The 20,818-nt window shown below is 48.2% G+C and overlaps 1 protein-coding gene across 1 annotated transcript in view; it reads left to right on the forward strand.

Moving 5' to 3' along the window:
- The window catches only part of PAPPA (pappalysin 1), a 253,157-nt gene that overhangs the window by 36,182 nt on the left and 196,157 nt on the right, over window positions 1-20,818 (forward strand). The gene's annotated exons all lie outside the window — the stretch shown is intronic.

Raw genomic sequence — 20,818 nt, forward strand, 5'->3', positions numbered from 1 at the left:
GAAGGGTCTGTTGGGCAGTTCTGGTGGAGCTGGGATGGGCTGGGGTCAGACAGACTGCATGCTTTCTCAGTCACTATGCCATGTCTGAATCTTCGGGACCTTGTGGACTGTAGCCTGCCAGGCTTCTCTGTCCATGGGATTTTCCAGGCAAGAATCCTGGGTTCAGATCTCCTCCCTTACTTTGTGACCTCTTACAAGCTGTGTCCTCATCTGTACAGTGGGAATGGCAGTGGCACCTACTTTGTGAAGTTGCTTTGAGGATCAAATGAGGGCAGGCAAAGCAAGTCTCTTCTCAGGGCTTGCAGGTGACTCCCTCTCAATAAGTGCGTCTGCCGCTTCTTGAACAATGAAAGGCAGCGTGTAGCATGCATAGGAGGTCAAAGAGGAACAGCTGACTTGCAGCTTGAACATTTTAGGGAAAGCTTAGGTACAGTGTGGACATCAGAGATTGAGTAGATTAAGCTGAAGGAAAAGGAGGATATTCAAGGCAGAGGAGCTTCACATATTGCTGAGAAGAGGGTGGAAAGGGTGGAGGGCAGATTTTCTGTCTAACGCCTGACTTAGCCCCTGCCTTGTACTACAACTCTGACCAGCAACCCCCCAAAACACCAAGAGGTGGACCATAGGTGATCACCCTTTGATATGGGACCCAGGGGAACTAGTTTTAAGTCAGAAAGACAGTCCGCATCCACTTTCCTGACTTCCCAGATTCATGCTGAACTTTTCCATTCTGTCCAGCTCACAGGACCCTGGCCTTGCTGATGGCTTGCTTGATTGGCCGGCTCATTTGCCAACCTCTGCGGGTTTTCTGCTGACTCTTCTCTTTATGTCTCTCTCACAAGAGCAAGGGCCTCCCATGCACCGACAAAATACCTATGTGCAGAGGAATGACGATGCTGGCAAGAGAATGTCATGCCTGGCCCCAAGCCAGAGAGCACGTCAGCTCAGCCTTCTGGCACCAGGCGGGCCCCTGGACTCTCACCTTGGCTCAGAGATGGGGGCAGCCCGTGTAGGAAGAAGCCTTGGTGTGTGGCAGGTTCCTTCCAGGTCACAATGCACTTTCATCTGTGCTCTCAGTTAGGCTTTGATGGCATTTGATGGGGATGACTAGCAGGGTTAGCATTTGTATTTGACTGATAGGGCTTTAGAGAGTGAAATGACTCAGCCAAGGTCCCAGGTCAGGAAAGACATTTGGCTAAATCACAAATGCAAGACTTCTGAGATGAATGTGATGTATGCTTTCCTGAGCCAGACCCCAGGAGTTCCTGGGGTGCCCAGATAGAGTGGGCATGGGAGGATGGATGAAGAGCCAGGAATACTGGAAGTCACTCATCTGTTTGTCCATTTATCCATTCATTCACTCATGCAACAAATGTTTATTCAGCACCTTCCCAGTGCCAGGAGGTAAGCACCCTTATCCCTGCTTTGCAGAAGGAAATCCAGGCTTCAGAAGAAGGAAGGGACTTACCCGCAGTCACTCAGCTAAGACAGGAAGAGCTTAGATTTGAGTCTTGCTCTGTTGACTCCAAAGCTTCCATGGAAGGGGGGTATTTTTAAATCCAAGGAGCAGTAAGAGGCATAGTCAAAAAGCAGGAGTGACTGGCGAGGTGGCTTTCCTAAAGCCTTGGGAGAAAACTGCTGAGTATGGTTGGGTCAGGACCAAGGGCATCTGACCTCTGTGGTTGGGGTGCAGGGGCCGCGGGGCCCCCGGTTCCAAAGAGCTGACTATCAGCAGACAGTGCTGGTAGGTGCCAGAGGCCTCCTCTTTTCTAAGTCACGGGACCACATGTCCAGAATGTCCGTGAGCAGCCATGTGCTAGCGCTGTGACCACTCACACCAGGGCCTGTGTGTTTGCTGGCTGGAAAGTCCTGTGCCCCGGGGAGCCCCACCGGGGATGTTTCACCTCCTGATGAAGCTGGGGGAGGGCACGGCATTCTGGCTGAATCGGCTCTCCTGTGTGCAGAGAGAAACCTCTGGAAGTTTGCAGAGAAATACTTGCTTGGTGACTTTTTAAAAAAGGAGGGAAAGAAGGGGGGAGGAATAAATGAATGAAAAAGGGAGGAAAGGAAGAGAGAGGGGAAGCTAGGAAAGAAGGATGACACCTGTAATAGAAAATTAGATTGGCGTTGTCTTGATGATTTTTAATAAAGAGGTGAAGTTGTTTCATACACAAGGTGTGCTCCTGCATTGCCTGCCTCCCTCCCTCTCTCCCTCTCTCTCTCTCTCTCAGTGGGTGAAAACAATAAAGATAATATTTCAATTACTACTTCTCAATCTATGGTACAGAACCAGTTTTGTTTCCTCTACATTGCCGACCAATTCTTTTATAACATAACAGCAAAAATGAATTGCTATGAACGAAGTACCCCCAAGAATGGTGAAGCAGTGTCAGAGTTCTCTAATGCTAAAGTTTCCAAATGCTGTCTCTCTACTTCTATACTGATTGTGTCTTGGACTAATAAGAAGTGGTTGGTGCACGGCTTACTTAGAGTGGCGCTGAGTAAAATTCATCATCCTGACAGTTTATGTAGCAGTTCCTTCGGGTGAAATAAGAGCCACTAGTGATGCAGCAGTGCAGACTCCATCAGAGAATTACTGTTTCTTCTAACACTTTCGCAGTCATTCTTTGCCTACTAATCCTTGGGCCCCCTTAGTCCATGTTCTCAGGAGTTCATGTGTTACTGGGGAGCACCCAGTCCTAGCAGAAGGCTACAGAAGACATCAAAACAAGATCAGATGTCAGACCTAGAAGCATCCTCAGAGATCAGTGAATCTAAACCCTGCTTCCCCCATAGAGGGAAGCTGAAGCCTAAGCTTGCACAGCCCATTAGTGGTCAAAGTGAGGTTAAGGGTCCTCTAGGTTTCCGAGGCCCGGTCATCTGCTGTGATGCAGCTTCTCAGGACTGTGCTGACATTCTTGCCTCTCACGGATACCTGCTCCCCTGCTCTCTGACCTTGCTCTCTTCTTCTGAACATTTGGGTTCGTGACATGCTGAGATGAGGGAGTTTGGAAGAGAATCAGATAAGGACTTTGGGTGTCCATGAGCCACTGCATAACTCTTAGAGCTACATTGGTCATGAGTTTTCCTTATTAAGAGGCCAGGATAAGGACACCTGAGTGAGGGTATGCACGAAGAAGGGGGCTGGGGAGTGGATGTGGGTGAGTGAATAGAACACTGAGAGAGCTGGGCCACCAAGAGGATGCAGCCTCAGCAAGGGGTCGGGGAGGGATGGGATGAGGAAGGGCTTGTAGAATAAGGAGTCATTCAGTATGGCTGGGATCCAGAGCATAAGCAGAAAGGGGTTCAGCTTATCTCATGAAAAACTCTAGCCTGCCTCTGTCCCCTCTTTCACTTCTTCAGGCCCTCCTTACTTTCTTCCTTCTCTCCCTCCTTCCTTCCTGTTTTCCCTTCTTTTCTCTTTATTATTATTTTTTCCCTTCTTTTCTCTTTAAACGTTGAATGCTCCCTTTGTGCCAGCCCTGTCCCTGCCCTTTTGGAGCTCGCCATCCAGTAGATAATCCTGGCTACCCTGGCGGCTCAGACGGTAAAGCGTCAGCCTGCAATGTGGGAGACCTGGGTTCGATCCCTGGGTCGGGAAGATCCCCTGGAGAAGGAAATGACAATCCACTCCAGTACTCTTGCCTAGAAAATCCCATGGATGGAGGAGCCTGGCAGGCTACAGTCCATGGGGTTGCAAAGAGTCGGACACGACTAAGCAGCTTCACTCTCTTTTTTTCACTTATCCAGTGGATAAGAGAGATGAGCAAGCAAGGCATCGTGATCACTGGTGTGAAAGAAGGATCCCCCCGCCCCAGTCTCAGCCAAGAGGAGCTGCCTTGGAGGGGAAGCACAGGTCTTTTATTGGACTGGACAGTTATAAAAAGACATTCCAATGACTCTTGGCCGTTCTCTACAGTAGTGGAGACAAGCCAGGTAGACAGGACTTCATTTGCAGCCATTAGTGATGTCTACAAACAGGTTAGAACGGACTTGGTGCATCTTTTTATAAATGAAATGAAAAACCTGGATGTTAATAGAAGTCCCCGGTATCAGGAAATCCAGGGGCGGTTGACACATTGGGCCGGGCACACTTCATGGTGAGAGGATGTTGCAGCACATCCACCGAGTTCCTGGTGGACCCCTTCACGCTGCGAGCTCTGGCATCGCTAGGTGAACTTCACCTGGACATCTGTTGGTATGGAATAGGACAGGTAGGTAAAAGGAGACCTCCCTGACACTCTGACAATGGCTCACAGGGAAATCTTTTCTTTGTCTTCCCTGCATTATTATTATTAATGTAACAAGGGCATTCCCCTGGGGCCATGCTTTGTGTTTTTGGACCCAAGTGGGTGTTGATGGAATCTTTGGAAAGGGCCGGAATAAGCCTCGAGGCAATCTGCTTGACCCCTCTGCTAGTGTCTGTCATCCTCCTCAGTCTCTCCTCCTGCCCCTTATCTGAGGCCAGTAGATGGTTTGCCTTCTAACGAGACCCTTTATTGGTTTTGTTTTTTTTACTTCTTTTCTAGAATGATCTCACAGAGCACGCACTTTCTTCCCTTCCCTTCCCTGCACGTCTAACACTGTTGCGTGGAATCAGGGACTCTCTGCGCTGAAATGAGCGGTGGAGTGGTCCAGCCCCCGTGACCATAGATGAGGAGCGGTGAGCTCCCAAAAGGGGCAGTGCTGACCCAGACCTCACAGAGAGAGGAGGGCCAAGCTGAGCACAAGTCCTGGGGTCTCATTTCTTCCTCCCAGAGCATTTCAATGCCTGCCATTGCCTTGACGTCTTAGCAGCTGACAACTTGGAAGCATTCTGTTTAGGAAGGCTGTGTTCTTATTCATCATCCATATTTTGGTAAGGCGCTTTGATATCCAAGGGACTGTGAAAAATGCCCTAGGGATCGAAGATATGATCCATGTCCTCAAGGTATCTGTATGCTGTGGTTTAATGACATTTTGTTACAGTCATTCAAGAGTTGACAGGAGAGCAGATGATTCACTTCCAAATGAGCCAGACAGATGATAGGACTTACATGAGCTCTGAGAAAAGGCAGATTCATGGCAGTTAGGAGCAATCGGGAAAATCTTTCTGGCAGAGAAGGTATACAAACAGGTCTCCAGCATTTGTAGGCTCTGGGGTGATAGAAAAGAGCAAGGTAGGAACAGAGAGATGGAGGTGGGCAGGTGTGGGGACGGTATAAGAAAGAGGTGGGATAGATGCTTGAGGCTTCATGCAGGTAGATGCTCTCTTTTGATCATCAGGTTACCAAGCTCCCACAATCAGACTTAGAAAGAATGAAAGAAGAATTCAGGGGAAACAGATTTGAGTTCTGACGTGGCAGCTTCTTAGCTATGCAAGTCTCTTAATCTCCTCGGGCCTCTATTTCCACATCTGTCCAAAGGGAAAAATAATAATAATGCTATCTGACCGCCAGGATCACACAATTGCCTCGAGGGTCACACAAAATAACATCCCAGAAAGAGTTCTGGGAAGAGTTAACCAGCACGCAGATGAAAGAAGGCATTGTTGTTTTTTTTTTCTGTAACTTTGTTCATTCTTTTCCAGTAATCATGTAAGAGAAATTGCTTGGAATTTTATAATCAGAATATCGGAGTTTATTTAACGTGACTAACATTCATTAGAGCAATAACAGCAGTCAAGCCTGGTGGAATGGAGAAATGAGGGGTGTTGGAGACTGACCAGCGTTGGAATCCTGGTTCCTTGTCTGCCTTGGCCCATCTTGCAATAACAGTGACTTGGGTTCTCAACGGTCACCGTTGGGTGTGGCACAGCATGAAATGTAAATGGAGCTGTGGTGTGTGAAGCACCTGGGCCAGTGCCTGGCACATAGTAGGTGCTGGGAGGCGCCCCTCCCTGCCCCCAGGCACACGTGGGCTCCTCTTCTAGCAGCTTTGTCTTTCGGAGACTGCAGACTCAAGAAGAGGGTCTGGCTGAAACTGCAGTGCTCACACTGAGGGCATTTGTTCAGATTACTTCCATTCTTAAAATACTTCTTTTTTTTTTTCCTAAGGACTGACCACAGAATTGGTTTTTTAAATGAAGACCACATAACTTCTATCAAACTCATTGAGCTCACACACTAGTTTACTTTGAAAACACCTCGATGTCTGTGTTAGAGGATACAGCTCTGCGACAGGGGACGGTCCCCTCAGTGTTGAGGGAGGTCATAGTGGGTGGGTCGCTGATTCAGTCGAAGCTCCTAGATTTTTTGACTGTATCCAGCCCTTATACATGCTTGAGTGTAGATATGCAAACACCCCATCCAGGCCCCCTGGTCCACATGGCCTGGTGTCCTCTGATTCAGTCTGGGTTTTCCTCATGCCTTTCTTTTGAACAAAGCCCACCTTGACTCACAGGTTCTGTCTGTGACCCGTGAACACCCGTGACTTTGGTCTTTGAGAGCAGACTAGAGGGGTGATGGAGAGCAGGAGAAGAATTGCTTGTGGCCCCTGAAGATGTGATTAATAAAATGCTCAAGACAGTGCGGAAGAGTGAGGGATTGGATAGTCCAGATAATAAATAAGAACACAAGTTTCAGAGACAGAGGGGATGTGAATCAAGCCACTTACTATTTCTGTGACCTTGAACTAGTCTTTTCCATGATCAGAGACTCAGTTTTCTCCTCTGCAAAACCAGGAATGAAAGTAAAGTTGGGTGGTTTTAGAGGATGTCACAAAAGTATACCCGGTCAACCCTTTAAAACAGCACCTGGGACTTAGTGACCGCTCACAGTAACAATGGTCGTTTGGAGATTTTCTGTCTCTGGAAAACCTTCTGACCTCTGACAATGCACATCCCCCAATTCCCAGCCCCTCTCGGACCCTGAGCCCCCTTGATAGAACCTCTGGACTGGACTGGGAGTTGGATGTGACCTAATCACTCCATACTACCAAGGGCTTTTGATTTTGATGTGACCTAATCACTCCGTACTACTAAGGGCTTTTTGATTTTGACACCCATCGATTCCATTTTTAAAAGATTTCCTTTACTCCCAAAGCCCGGCATGTACGAAATGCTAATGTATTCACTTTCCCAAGAGTTAGGCAGCAGGTCACATGGAGTGTATGCATTTCCACAAAAAAATACAGGCCTGTCGGGGTCCCAAGGATCCTACCAATGAGTTCACCCGTGCACATCCTAGGGAGGGGGCTGGAAGCCAGGCCGGTGCCCCCAGGGCTCTCAGGACCCCACGGGGCAGGGTAGGACGGAGCTGGTTTTCACCCTGCGCCTGGGGATCTGGCCACAGCACACCCACCTGAGGGTTTCCAGGTGAAGGTTGGACCCTTTCCTCCGACACACGCCGGGGAGGCCCCCGCCAGGCGGGAGCTGCTTGCTCTCTCACCCCTTTCCTAGACGTATGTTTCCACCCTCAGTGCCCTGGACAGACAGATGGAGCGCGTGGTGCCCTTTCGAGGGCCTCAGTAGGAGGTGGCTGGGTTTTCTCCACGCTGTGTTTGGCTTGGTCAGCACTCTCGTTTTCCTTCCTCCGTCCACTGGTGACACCAGCCACTCGTCACAGCCTCAGCGCTCAGCCAGACGCCCTTCCAGGTTAGGGAACGGAGTGGCCGGACTGTGAGGAAGGGCTGAACAGACCCTGGTACGTTTTGTTTCCGGGAAACACGTTTCCCTCAATTGATTTCAACCCAGCTGGTACCTGCCGGCTGGCAGCTGGCCAGTTTTCCACCTCCTGAGAGGGAACCCCCCACCTCCACTCCCACCTTCTGCAGACACAAAACCACTGCGTGGACTGCAGCACGTGGCTCGCGGGTTTGTCTGCAGGCTTGGAAGAGGCTCCTGTTTCTTCATATTTATGGAAGGGTGCTTTCTTTCTCCATCCCTCTCTGCTTCTCTTTCTCCCTCTTTCCCAGAGTCTACGTCATTTTGTGGGTCTGGTGACGATGGGTGGAAGGCGAGGGGGATCGTGTCCTCCATTTCAAGCTTCTGATGTTCATTGATTCCAGCCTTTTTGGAGCTCAGCCAGCCAGCCACAGCTCTGAGACTCGAGCTTGGCTTCTCGCTACTAACCAGTGTTGATGGCCACCGAGGCCAATGGTGACTGTCACTCCACCAAAGCCTGGAGTGTCTCAGAATCTTCCAGAGTGGCGGGGGGGGGGGGGGGGAAGGCAGACATGAGGGAGTTTGCCTGTGGATTGGCAGAGCATGCGGAAGGAAGTGACTAGATCCTTCCAAGTAACTTCAAAGCCACCAAGGAAGAAGTCACTTCTCTGACTTCAAATTCTGCCTCTCTGTAAAATGGGAGAACTGGGACAGATGAGCTCTGAGATCTATTACCTGCTCAGGCATTATAGTCCAGGCTTGTGGGGACTGGGGCTAGAGGGGGAAAAAAAAAAATGGAAGGGGAGAGGTGCTGACTATTGAAAAGTACAAACGCATTGACACTGGGGACATTCAGGGAAATGAGAGACAGTCCCTACCTTCAAAGTATCTGCCAGTCCCCATATCTAATTGAGCACGACAGGTAGAGAGTAACAATGAAGGAACAATTATACTCTGTGACAACTTGGAAAAAAAAAAATCCTCCCACTGTCACCCCGGCCCGGTAGAAGCCTCAGGAAAGAGCTCCACCTTGGGCAGCCTGCCCCTCTGCTCTTTGCTTTTCTCTCAGGCCCTGAACGCAGCATCCTGTTTCCAAAAATCAATTTGAATTTAATTCTACTTTCAACAGCCTGACACAGAGTGTCATACTTTCCAGCATTATTTCCCCATGTTTGAACCCTGACTTTCACATGACCCTTGGAGAGCTGTCTCTTTTTTTTTAATCCCCCAAGAGACCCAAGTTTGTGGAAGTTACTAACTAGGCTTGTGCAGGATCATCCAGAGATGGTATATGTCTATGAGAGATGACACTGATCTCCTAGAATGACTCAGTAGTTCTTACTTTAGATGCATCTATGATTTGCCTAAGGTTAGGTGATCTGTCTCTTGTGTTGTTGGAAAAGGGGGTTTGCTATGACCGATGTGTTCTCCTGGCAAAAAATCTCTGTGAGCCTTTGCCCTGCTTCATTTTGTACTCCAAGGTCAAACTTGCCTGTTACTCCAGGTATCTCTTGACTTTCTACTTTTGCATTCCACTCTTGTGTCTGACTTATTGCGATCCCCTAGACTGTAGTCTACCAGGCTCCTCCATCCGTGGGATTTTCCAGGCAAGAGTACTGGAGTGGGTTGCCATTTCCTTCTCCAGAGTATCTTCTCAACCCAGGGATCGAACCCGGGTCTCCCGCATTGTAGGCAGACGCTTTACCATCTGAGCTACCAGGGAAGTTCACTATGATGGAAAGGACATCTTTTTTTGGTGGTGTTCTAGAAGGTCGTGTAGGTCTTCATAGGACCATTAGGTTCAGCTAATACTGGGAAAGTTTGAGGGCAAGAGGAGAGTGGGGCAACAGAGGATGAGAAGGTTGGATGGCCTCACTGACTCAATCAATGGACATGAGTTTGAGCAAACTCCAGGATATGGTGAAGGACAGGGAAGCCTGGCGTGCTGCAGTCCATGGGGTCTCAGAGTCGGACACAACTGAGTGACCAAACAACAACAAGGTGATTTGTATGGGCCCAGGCTAACACCCAGAAGCTGCCATATTGACCCGCATTGAAGATAATGTCATTCTTGCTCAGATCTCCCCAACTATAAACGTGTGGGGTCAGTCTTCACATCACTTAAGTTTTAAATGGTTAAAAGTTAGAGTGAAACGACAGAGTCTAGTGAGATCGCCGCCTGTCCTCAGAACTCTGTGGCTGCTACAGCTTTGCAACACAGAGGTGATTTGTCTTTATTTAACTGAACATCAAGTGTAAGACCAACCACAGGGCTGTCGGCAAGCTGTGTATATCCCTCTCAGTGTGGTCAGTTGTATTATTTATCAATTGTGGTTTTGATCCTCTAAGAAGAAAGTGAGGGGGTGAAGAGAGCGAGCGGAGGGCCCTGGAACTGTGCGTTGCTGTTGTGAGAGCAATGATTCGACATGCGATCCCTGTATCACCGTCCTTGTACTTTTGAACTCACCATCACAGTTCAACTGTTGGTCTTCCTTACAGATCAGGGGATTCTTCAAGTTTCATGGCTTCCCTGAAAATCAGTAAACTTGGAGTCCCTGAGGCTGTCAAAGCAGAGATTGTAGAACCCCAGGAGAAGATGTTAAGAGAGTGACGGCTCGTCCGTGTGTGTGTGTGGGGTGGTGGGGGGCGGGGGGCATGTCTACTACGTGTGAGCACTCTGCGAGGTGCTGGGGTCACAGTGAGCGTCTCACAAGATAGGTGTGATTCTGCCCTCGTGGGATTTCCTGCAGGTAAATAAGTAGCTAGTTGGAGAAGTGCTGCTGTGGAGAAGTCCAAGGTGCTGAGGGAAGCAAGGGTGGGTACCTGACTCATCAGGGGTCAGAGTCGCTTCTAGGCTGGGTCTGGAAGGATGGGGCACATTAACCAAGTGAGTGGAGCTGAGCTTGCCAGGAACCAGTGTCAGGTGTCTGACACTCTGCCTTCTGCTCCACAAGTTTCTAGAAGCATTTTTCAGAGTGAGAAACGAGAAAAATAGGAGCTGAGTAGCTCCCGATAAAAGGTATTCCTTTTAAAGTGGTGTCCTTTATTCTGAGATTATTTTATTCCTTCCTTCAGAGACCTACATCAGTCCCCATTATTTTATGATATGAGGGACAGCATGTATGGGAGTTTCACCTTTTGAATGCTGTGTTCATTTGTCAGAATGAGAGATTGCTACTTTCACGTCAGTTTTTAAGAGGATCCAAAGATTTGAGAACCTGCCCATTGATCCTCCCTGCCTCTCTAAATCAGCGCCTTCCCCTCCTCCTGTCCATTTCCTCAGGATTCTCAGTCCCAGCCATCTCCTGGTTTCATTAGGACCCTATCCTGCAGAGAACCGCAGGCCCGTGATTTTCCTGGGGGTGGACCTTGACCTTCCACGTGACATGACAGCCCCAGAAAGACAGAGTTGGTGGGTTGACCAAGAGTTTAGGGCAGCAGTGGGGGATGGGAGTGGGGGGTTGATCTGTAGAACCTGAGAATCATAAAAGAGCAGCACTCCAGTAGACCTTGTCAGAACCCAGACCCATCATTTCTCCTCCTCTCACTCCTGACCGCACCAAACATCAGATGATCCTGGTGTGTAAATAGCTCTCCTTCTTAGACATGCTCACATCTACTCCGTTTTCTGCAAGCCACTGCCGATGCCTTTACTTTCATCCCTCTTCTAGTCCATCTTCCAACATTCCTCCAGAAGGCTCTTTGGAAAACATGAAGCAGATTGTTTTGTTCTCTTCCATAAAAGTCTGCCAGGGTCTGCATAAAGCTTGCAGAACATTGCCCATCCTCCACAGCCTGGTGTACAAGGCCCTTCCTGATGTGGCCACTGCTGACCCCGCCAGCTGCCTCTTGTGAAATTACTCCTGGGGTCCCAGCTTTGAAACCAGAGGACTTGTTGTGTCTTCCTCTTCTCGTGTGTTTCTAAGCCTCTTTTCCTCTGCCTCCCACACTGGGTCCAAAGTGTACTCTTCCCATGAAAACCACAATGGTATCCCCCCCGGCCCTCACCTGGGTAAATGCCATCCCTCTGTGCTTTCCTCACACTCAGCACCCGCTCTGTCATAACACAGATCAGAGGCAAAGGTAAGAGACTAATGGCCAGAGTGTGTGGGATCCAAGAGACCAGAGATTGTATCGTGTGACTTACAGCCTAGGCGTGCCAAGGAGGGTCTTGGGACGGCGGTGTCATCCCCACTGAACCCTGGTTTCTTCCCCTGCAAGTATGGGACTACTCATACTTAACACATAAGGTTTTTGTAAAGCTTCAAAGAGACAGTTTAAAACAGGACTTAAGCAGTGCCAGTGTGTATAATAGTAAACTCCCCTAAATGGTAGGTTTTATTAGCATTATCACATCGTGTTGTGATCATCCGATAATTTGTCCTGCTTCGTTCATAAAACTGCTAGCTCTTTGATAGAGAAAAGTGTTTCTCATTCATATTTTATGCCTAACTTCTAGCTTAAAGTATAGTATAGGATATAGTCTCAATAAGTATTGGAGAATGAAAGAGAAAAAAATGAATCATATGCAAGGAGGAAGGAAGTTAAGAAGGAAAGAATGAAAGCAGGCAGACAGGAAGGGAGGGAGGCTAAAGCATAGATAATGAAAGAATGACTCATTCAGTAAAAGAATTTAAAAAATGATCAATTTTCAATTGATCTTTAATTGATACTGTTGCATTTTTCTTAGATTGCATGTCAAGCTTCCGCATAAGAGTTATAATCTTTGAAACCAATCATTCAGGATTCTGAGAATTTAAGTCAGCTCTTCAAGTGTTTTTTCTTTACCCCTTCTTACACACAAGAGGGGCAAATTTAGGCATTTCTGACAGTGAAGCTGAGCAGGAGAATAAAGTCCAGATCATTAGGCCCCTTGGGATAAAAGTACAACATCCAGGTTTTAGAACTGGTCACAGTTTGGAGAAAGCTTGTTATTTGGAACAAGGATATGGATGCAATAAACATTCTGAGGTTTATCTTGTTTTAATGACTTGTGTTGAGTGGCTTTGATCTCTATATTTGATAATCACTTTCAAATGGTCTGGTGTGTTCTGAACGTGGAGGAGCGCCCCACGGACTTGAGATCTTCCATGGGAATGACAGGCTGCAATCAGAATTTGGAAATGGGCAACGTTACAGGGCTTTTTTCTGTGAGTTGTAGAGATGGGGCAGCTGCCTATGAGGAAGACATTGGTCCAGTGATGGAACCAGGGTGCACTGATGGGAAGGAGACACGATGAACATTGGGGTCCAAGGCCAGTTTCCTCTAGTTCCATAGTGATGGTGGTGGTGTAATCGCTAAGTTGTGTCCGTTCTTGAGACCTCATGGACTGTAGCCTGCCAGGCTCCTCCATTCATGGGGTTTCCCAGTCAAGAATGCTGGAGTGGGTTCCTTTTCCAGGGGATCTTCCTGACCCAGGGTTTGAACCCGTGGCTCCTGCCTTATAGGTAGTCTCCTGCATGGCAGGCAGATGCTTTCACACTGAGCTACCAGGGAAGCCCCTAGCTCCATGAGCGAGTTAGATAAAATTTTGCATCTTAGGGTTTTTTCATGAGTTGAGCAGTCTTTTAGGGACATTCTTGTGTACTACCCTTTGGATTTTTATATTCCCGTTTCTAGGTTGAATTTTATAATCCCCATTTTACAGATAGGGAAATTGAGGTTCAGAGAGATTGAATCTCTTCTCCAAGGTCACAGGGTCACTTGCTAGAAGAGGGAGGATTTGACCTCTATTCTATCTCTGTCTTAAAATATGGCTTTTTTTTTTTCCCCCAAAAGAAATGTAAGGCCAGGGATGACAGTAGTTAGGTAGGTCTTGGTGTATAATGCCAGAAGAAAATAGTGAATACAAAAATGTATCACAGAGTTTGACATACGTATGCCCCACTCTCATACCAGTGCATGAAGAATAGACTTAAGTCCAGAACATTTTTGTCTAGAAATCCATCTGAGAACATTTAACCATGTAATTAACAGAGTTTTGCTGTGTAAGACTGTCCTCTTCCTGGGCTACAAGGAGAGTAAAGATCTAAGGTGTTCCATTTAAATGTTGTTGTTGTCGTTCGGGCGCTAAGTTGTGTCCGATTCTTTGCGACCCCATGGAATACAGGATGCCAGTCTTCCCAGTCCTTCACTAGCTCCCAGAGCTTGCTCAAGTTTGTGTCCATTGAGTGGGTAAACATTATGCTGTCATATTTAAAGAAATTTCACTTTAAAAAAAAAAAAGATGAGTTTTTCTGTAGCACTCTGCTGTGCTTCCCCGTAATCTGAAAGAGCCTCTAGCTTGGAAATAGCCAGTTCTCAGCCAGGAGCAGCTCAGACAAACCCTCTTTGAATGGACGGTATTTGCAGATGGGCAGCTCCATTCCCGTCAGTCGCCTGTGCCCATCAAGGGCCCCGGGAGCAGGACTTCGGCTTGGCAGTCCTCAAAGGTCTCAGCCGTCACTTGTGTGGTGGGGAGTCCATTTGCTTTGAGTGGTAATAGAGACACAGTCTTGACCTGAGCTCACTGTACCTTGCCTGTCACCATCTTGAAAACAGGAAAGCTAGTGCCTTATGGTCTAGAGTTGGAAAAACTTGATGCCTTCATGACTCGGTTGGAGAGATTGTTGTTATTGTTCTGCATTTTGAACGCAGTTCCCTTTTGCTTCTCGTTCAATAAAACAGGCCCCGACAGCCCTCTCATTGAGATTATTACCGAGTTGTACCATCTCAGGCCAGTGCATTTAGGAAATATGTTGTTGGCACTCACCAGGGAGTGAGATGCATAAAGAAAATATCCTAATGACAGTTGAGTTGAGAGAGCTTTGATCTCCCTCCAGGACTGCTCTCACAGCTTTGAAATGTAGTTCTGGCAGAAGGGGGAAAGCCATGAGAACGCCTTGGCCGGGCCCCGTCCTGAAACTGACATTCCAGGGGACCCGCAGCCCTCACAGGCGGAGCCAGGTACAAGGGCCGCGCGGGAAGAAGAGAGACACCAAGACACCTCTCTTGACAGGCAGTCGGGAGAGGATCTGAGTGAGAAGGGACTTTCCAACTCAGCCCAGCGTTTCCCAAGCTCAGTTGGTTGTGCTGTTATTTGATTTTTGGCAGGGGCAGCGGTGGGGCGGGGGAAAAAGGATTATGGTCAAATGTGTTTGGGAATACTTCATACGCTCTCTGTCTTACTCCCATTTTGTATATTAAAGGCTCTGAAAATTCTTGCAATTAAAAAAATATATGTATTGAACCTTGTTTAACAGAGCATGTCCTGAAGCCATCTGACTTGGAAACTCTTTTTTCCTTTAAATGTGCCTCTGCTTCTTGTGGATTTAGCCTTGCATAGACCTCGATTTGGAAAATGCTGGTAGTTCACAAGCTCACTGAATAGATGGGGACTCAGAGCTGCAACCTAGGCAGCCGAGCATAGTGGGGGCGGGCCAGAAATCCAGGCACTGAGGTTCTGCACGGGGGTGTCCAGCTGAAATGGAAGGTGGATGCTACAATCCTCCCCACGCTTAACTCTCCACACTGTGCCCCCTTGCAAGGAACTATGCCCCTGCTGCCTCGAAGGGAGAGGTGACTTTATTAGTTGGTACAAAAGTGCTATCATACATAGGCTCGTGACTAGAGGCCTTCCACTCCTTACTTGATGCCTTGGGCAAACCACTTCACTTCCCTGACTCCTGGACTTCCTCATCCTGTTTTGAAGTTACACAGTTTACGAGTGTGTGTGCGCTGAGTCACTTAGTCATGCCTGACTCTTTGCGACCCCATGGACTGCAGCCCACCAGGCTCCTCTGTCCATGGCGTTCTCCAGGCAAGAGTACTGGAGCAGGTAGCCATTTCCTCCTCCAGGGGATCTTCCCGACCCAGGGATGGAACCTGCGTCTTTTGTATTTCTTGCCTTGGCAGGCAGATTCTTTACCACTGCATCACCTGGGAAGCTCACCAGAGAGGTGCTCAAAAGCTGCCAACAAGAGAGAGCTCTGTCTCTTGAAGGAAAGTTGTCGGCGATACAGAGAGGATAAAGATGCGGCTTATAAGTTTGAAGCTTATTGCAGGCTGATGGAAAGTCTGCGAGGATAATCCCGAGCGGGATAATAGAAACTAGAGTCAAAATTAGGAGCCTCTGAGGAGGGTGGAATCATTTTCAGCTAGAGGTTGATGCTGTTGATTTTGGTGTTGCTAATAATTGTCCTTGTAATTAATATAATAATAATAATGCAATACATATAGCCCTGGCTAATCAATGAGTGCCTTCGAATGTGCCAGGCACTGTGGGAGGAACGTTTTCTTCTGCCTCTGGTCCTCCTGACAGCCCTGAAGGGTGGACATCATCGCCCCATCTTACAGGGGAGAATGGTCAGGAGCAGACACGTGGCATGTAGTACATGTGAACTGAGCCTAGCAGGGAGGGTAAGAATTTAAAAGGCTGAGATTCAGGAAGAGAGCTTGTAAGGCAGAGAAGAGAGGCTGATGGACATGCTTCAGGAACGGGCATCATTGGGCAAACCCAGAGGTTCTTGGGATGAGGAAACTGTAAGAACTTGAGTGGGAGGTTGTGGGGAGGAGGAGAAGATTGGGTGTAGGCATGAGACTCTGAAGGCTGAGACCAGAGAGTGACCCGGAGGTGGGTTTTCCCACGAGGAAGAAATAAGAGAAATAGTCGGAGACCAGAAAATGCGGGGTGGTGGGGGGAGGTCTGTGCCAGGATGGTGCTGAGCTGGCTCGGTCCTTCCCTCTGGTAGCCCCATGAGCTAGCTGAGACTCAGAGAGGCGAAGCAACTTGCCCGTGGATCCGGGTCTACTGTCCAGTCAAGTAGAACCTGCACATAAATTAATAAACACACAGAGTTTGGGATTTAGATGAATTGGGGGGAGGTGATTTCTTTTTTTAAAGAAATTTGGCCAATTTAGAGTGTACCTAGGGGACCAGCCTCCCCGTGGTAACAAAACGGAGAGCGAGTGGCCCTCGGCAAACCCTTTTCCTCCTCTTAGCATCCATCTCCATCAACTCTGAATGGTCCTTCTCAGTGTGACTGCCTGTGCTGTCTCCTCCATCCGTCTACAAAGGGGATGAACAAAGCTTCTCTTAAACATTAACTGTTTTTGGCAGTGCACGGTCTTTGTTGCTATGTGTGGGCTCTCTCTAGTTGCGGCAAGTAGGGGCTACCCTTGGTTGTGGGGCGGGGGCTTCTCATAACGATGGCTTCTCTGGTTGCAGAGCACAGGCTCCCGGTGTGTGGGCTTCAGTAGTTGCGGCTCGTGGGCCCTGGAGTGCAGGCTCAGTGGTTGTGGCATATGGGCTTAGTTGCTCCGAGGCATATGGAATCTTCCCGGACCAGGGATCAAACCCGTGTCCCCGGCTCTGACAGGTGTCACCAGGGAAGTCCAACAGACCTTACAAAGAGATGGAGGAGGAAGTTAAATACATGGACTCCTATGCCCAAGATTTTCCCCTGATACTTTCGGGAAACACCCCACTTGGCTCTGAACCGGCAGGAAGACCTTAGCTAGCAGAAGAAAATCTTTTAGCCACACAACTATTGTCCTTTGTGTGGGTCCCCCCCCAAAAATAACTGGAGAAGAGAGGGTCCATCTCTTTAGGGAAACGGGAGCTTCTCAAAGTGTGAAAAACCAAAACCAAAACCAAAACAAAACAAAACAAAAACATATACAAGCAAGGGAGAGTCTATTTATTTAATATCCCACATCTCTGCCTTGGGCCAGGATGAATACCACCCACCGAAAAGATTGGTTTCTGCAATTACATCGGAATAAACAACCAATTAAAACATCTCCCCGCCCCTGCCCCGCCCCTTGCTTCCTCTCCTGAAGCTTTCTCAGCCTGGAGCCCTGGAACAAAGAGGTGACTTTCTCTAATAACATGTGTGTTCTCTGCCCGAGAGAGCGCTAGATGGAAATGGACAAGTCAATTAGAAAATAATAAATAGTCTGGGAAGGGCCGATCCAGGGAAACCTCAGCATCTCGGTGTTTTCATTCCGCTCCCACTTGTTTCTTTTCCCTGTGGTCCTGAGAGAGCTCGGGTTTGAGGGTGAGGTTGAGGGGAGAGTTGGACACATGGAGATTTGGACTTGGCCTTGTCAGTGTTTATGTGATCTCTGAACCCCTGTTCCTTCATCTGTAGGACCGGGATGAATACCAGGAATGGCTAAACATTTACCCAGGGTTTCTGTGTGCTAGGTATTATTCTAAGCCCTTTACACTTCCTTTATTAATGTCCCAGATCCTCCGAACGACTCGATGAGGTGGATACTGTTAGCATCTTTATCTTCTGTATAAAGAGACGGGGACACAGGAAGTTAAATAAATAACCCAGGGGGGACCCAAACATCCAGGGGAAGAGCTGGATTCAAACCCAGGACTTTGACTTGAGAACAGGTCATCGTCCATGCTCTGCCCCGTGGCTTCAAATTCTGCACAGAGGTGAGACAACAGGTGTAGCTAGGACAGGGTCTGGCATACAGTGAGAACTTACCATGTGTTGTCCTTATCCTCCCTCATTTCTACTCAGATCACTGAGAAGACTCATTCAGCCTCCTCATGAGGCTTCTCGTCTCAGAAGCTGAGGGGTGCAGAGGTACAGCAGTGAGATTTTGGGTCACTATCTCAGCTTCTGTGCTCGGAATTCCTAGTCAGCTCAGCCTAGACACAGGTGTGACTTCTCCAGGCCTTGCCTGTATCTCCAACACATGTGCAACTTTTTTTTTTTTGTAATTGGAAAGCTGGAAAAATTATGGTCCCATGACTAATCATGGGCTCTTGATCACATGGGGGGCCAGGAGGGCACTGTAGGTTTCAGACATATTCTCTTCCCCCCAGAGTGGAGGTACAGGTTCGTGACCCACAGAAATGCCCCATGAAGCACTGGGCATCTGTTCCTAACCCCAGTGTATTGATAAGGAAGTTGGAGCCTCATAGGAAGGAAGCTGCAGCTGAGACTGGGGCCTAAATGTTTTAGATTTTCTCTTTCCCAATGTTTTTCTCCTCCATCCAGATCTCCTGAGTGCTTGCCAAGGGTCAAGCCCTGTGCTGAGAAGTGGGTGATACACAGAGATGAATTAGGCACACTCCCTGCCCCCAGGGAGCCACAGACAGTGGTAGATGCAGACCAGTGGAGTGTTTGGAGTGGTGTGAGTGTGCATGCTCATGGGAGGCGGAGGGGTGCAGAGACGGTAGAAGAGGTAGAGGTGAGGTGGGAATCGGGGAAGGCTTCCTGGAGGAGTGATACCAGCACAGACGTTGGATTTGTTCATCAGAGGAGCTAGGTCCTTGAGAGGAACAGCGTTGAGTAAAGGCTCTGAGGATGATGCACGATGCGGGGAATGGGGGAGGCAGATGTTGCTGACAACACACTGGGAAATTCAGGGGAGGGAACAGTGATGCGAGGCTAAAGGGGAAGCCAGGGTCCTACAGGCCCCACTGGGGACCTCTGACTTTACTGCTTCACATGTGGGGAGCTTCTTCTGTGACTCCAGGAAGAAACAAGAAGGGTGGCATCATTGGTGTTTAGCTGGCCAGGCTCTGTGCCAGCCCCCCCACCTTGAGAGGCAGCGTGGTGAGAAAGGGAAACAGTTCCAGCTAGCTGTGTGACCCAAGCAACGTCTGAATTATGCGAGCCTCTTTTCCCTCTTCTGGAAAATGGGGATAACAATACCACCTACCTCAGTGTAATGCAGATTAAGGTGATTATCCATGTAGTGTCAGGCTGCAGGGAAGGGCCCAGCAAACATTAAAGATCTCTGTCAGTCTCTCGGTCATGCCCGACTCTTTGTGACCCATGGACGATAGCCCGCCAGGCTCCTCTGTCCATGGGATTCTCCAGGCAGGAATATTGAAGTGGGGTGCCATTCCCTTCTCCAGATGATCTTCCCAACCCAGGGACTGAACCTGGGTCTCCCAAATTGCAGGCAGATTCTTTACCATCTGAACCACTAAAGATCATTATTCACAGGCTTTATCTCACCTACTACACCAGGCTGCCTGCTTGCTTATTTCTATATGTTTTTGTTCATTGATTCATTTCTAACTTTACTCCAAAAATGCTTATTGGCTGTTCACAAGGATCCTAAGAGAGAATATGCACGTATGCATGCTAACTCACTTCAGTCATATCCGACTCTTTGCGACTCCATGGACTGCAGCCCTCCAGGCTCTAGTATTCTCCAGGCAAGGATACTGGAGTCGGTAGCCATGCCCTTCTGCAGGGGATCTTCCTGACCCAGGGATCAAACCTGCGTCTCCTGCATTGCAGGTGCGTTCTTTACCTCTAGCACCACCTGAAAGAAGCGTGACGGTGGGTAAGATAACTCTCTCTGTGATCCATTGAGTCTGTGACTGGCCCAAAGCTTTATAATTCCTGTTCTGAAGGGAGAGTCGTACTCCACAAGGGAAGTGTTCTTATTTATTGAGCACCTGGGATATGCCAGTCTCTTTCCCAAGGTCATTTCTTTCTTTGTCTGACGTGTTTGTTTGGTGTGTTAAAGAGCTAATGATGACAGCGTGCGGAAATAATTCACTTTCCAAATGCATCAGTATATATTCTAGGTTTCTGCACTGATGGCTGCCTCCAATGTGATATATACCTTGGCCTATTTTATGGACAAAGTAATAAAGGCTTGCAGAGTGCAGAATCATCTATGGGAGGTAGATAGCGCCCCAGTGAAAGGAACATATGTTTCCAAGCCAGACAGAATTGACCTTGAAAACCGAGTTCTGCAACTCTGGGCAACCTGTTTAATCACTTTGGACCACATGTTGCTTATCTTGAGAACAGAATAATAACACCCCCTTGCAAGATGGGAATAGAGATGCAAAGCAGGCCTCCCAGTGTTTGCCTAATAAATGGTCCAAGGTCCATAGTGAATGAAGTGGAGAAGAAGCCAGGATTAGAATATGTGTTATCTCTTCCATGGTCCGTTCTCAATCTATGTCCGTATTATGTTGCCCCGTCATCAGTCAATATAGCAGAGTCCCTAGGGACACAGTTGTTGCCTTTAGATTGACTGAGGTTCTAAACTGAACGCTGCTATCATTGATAAGCTGAGAAAACTTCAAGTTTCTCAAACTCACAAGGACATTTTTTTGTTTGTTTGTTTATACCATGGGATCCCCTCACTTACTGTATCACATTATTGGGGGAAGTCAATGAGGTCATGTTTATAAAGTACTTAGCCAAGTGCCTGGCACATGGTGTGACTCAGTTAATCTGGGAGTACCCGTTATTTGAAAA

The sequence above is a fragment of the Cervus canadensis genome, chromosome 30 (assembly GCF_019320065.1).
Source record: "Cervus canadensis isolate Bull #8, Minnesota chromosome 30, ASM1932006v1, whole genome shotgun sequence".
Taxonomy (NCBI): Eukaryota; Metazoa; Chordata; class Mammalia; order Artiodactyla; family Cervidae; genus Cervus; species Cervus canadensis.